Below are 2123 nucleotides of genomic sequence, written 5' to 3' on the forward strand. Positions count from 1 at the left end.
TTATATAGAGAACCGGAGCTATTATAGACCATAAATCTCTCTGCTAAAAACTTTAAACGACAACAAGTTATTGATTATTGGTCAAATATTCAACCTAATAGATATCACCCTTTTTAGAAAAATATTCCAATGAAAAAGTAGTTTTACGATTTTTCTCTCGTTGCAACGACCGTCTTCCCGAGAACATATCATTAATTTCTACAGCACACTGCAACTACATTGCAAGTATCCAAACGTGAATACGTGATGATATAAATTATAATACATGTACCTACTTCGTTTCATACAGCTTACACATAACAGTCGGTAGGTAGTAAATTTGTTATTTACGTTAAACGAATACAATAAAATTGAATTAAATAAATAAAACTAACGCAAAAAATAACCATTTATCACAGTCAGTATAGAAAATAAGGGCACAACTCGAAATTTATGACCTTTGTGTTTATGGTGTCTATGAATTCGTAATTTTTTCTTTTTTTGGTAGTGGCGCCATCTACCTCCTTATATTAATAAAAATAATATTTGCCGAAAATGTTTATTGCATTGGACGTATATGTGGTGATTCCGACGTGTTATCACCACTTACACTAACGCGCCTTTTTATTATCATTTTTATATTATATTCGTCATGTGTTTTATATTGTATTCTTTTTATTTATTGTCTCTGTGAAATTATTTTAAAATATTGTACCGTCTTTGGTCACGTGACGACCCGACTTTTTCTCCCGCCTCACGCGGCGACTTCGCCGTTACGCGCTCGAAGCCGCCGTCGCGCGCTACCATCGTCACTCGCTTTTTCGCTCTCGAAACATAAACTCGAGCAGCCCTACGTCTCGACGACCTGTTTTTATTACGTACCTTTTTAACTGTCATTTTTATATCTTAACTATTTTTGTGTTTGAAAATATTACTCAGTCGATTCAACATCGAATTTGTCGTTTCATCATTTACCTCCTACCTACCTACTTAGAAACCTCCTGATTTTGGTGTCAAAAAACATAAGTAATATCCGGCGTACCCGAAACCACGTTTCGGACCACGACAGTGGTAACGCACCACGGGTATTACCACATATATTATGATAAATTCCTAAGTACAATTTGGCTGTAAAACGAATTGTGGCTCGTTTACTGAAACCAGTATACAGGGTCAGAACAATAAGGCCATATATTGAAATATGGCACATTTGTAGCATAAGACAATGAAACTTGAAGAGCTAATATATATTGAGTTATAACATACGTCATAACAATAACAATATTAATAAAATATTAACATCATTAATTTATTACACTAATTTTTACTCTTGTCAAACTCTATTACTCTAATTCATAGTATTTAAATTGTGTATATTTTTGTATCATTATGATAACTAGGACCCGGATTTTTATGCAAATGCATATTCTTCTACATTTGACGTATAATAATTCTGATTAAATATCTTGATGTTTCGTAGAACGTAGATTCTACTGTTAATTTTTTTTTTTGCACATTTTTGCATATATGCATCAAAATGCATAATAATTGCATATTTCGGGGTAATTACATAAATTGTGCATATTTAATAAATACTTAATAAAATATTTTAAATTTTACTCAAAGTTTGATATACATGCCGATTTTGCCCGATCGCCGACGTTCCTGACAAATATAATTCGACCGAATAAAAAAAAATATTTTATTTTATTTATATTATTTAATGATAACTCGATCAAAAATGAACTTTCGATAATTCTATCAAATTTCCAATGCATAACAGACACTATCATGTGTCTAGAAAAATCGGGTGTCAATCTTGGAAAAGGTCTAGAATTGGTTCAAAATGTAGAAAATAAATTGAGTGAAGGAGGACGAGGTATTGAATTTGCTAAAGTTAAACTATCGGAAGTATTATCAAAAAATCTCGGATTATCACAAATAAAAAAAATTTCTGAAATTATAAGCGGAGAAATAAGAAACGATGATGAAGACCTTGCAGAGTTGTCACCAGAAGATATTTCTTGTTTCAAATACGCACCCATTGTGTCAGTAGACGTGGAAAGAAGTTTTTCGAGATACAAAGTGATGCTACGCGACAATCGATAGAAGTTTTCAATTTGATAATTTAAAAGCACATTTTG

This window comes from Acyrthosiphon pisum, chromosome A1 (assembly GCF_005508785.2).
Source record: "Acyrthosiphon pisum isolate AL4f chromosome A1, pea_aphid_22Mar2018_4r6ur, whole genome shotgun sequence".
Taxonomy (NCBI): domain Eukaryota; kingdom Metazoa; phylum Arthropoda; class Insecta; order Hemiptera; family Aphididae; genus Acyrthosiphon; species Acyrthosiphon pisum.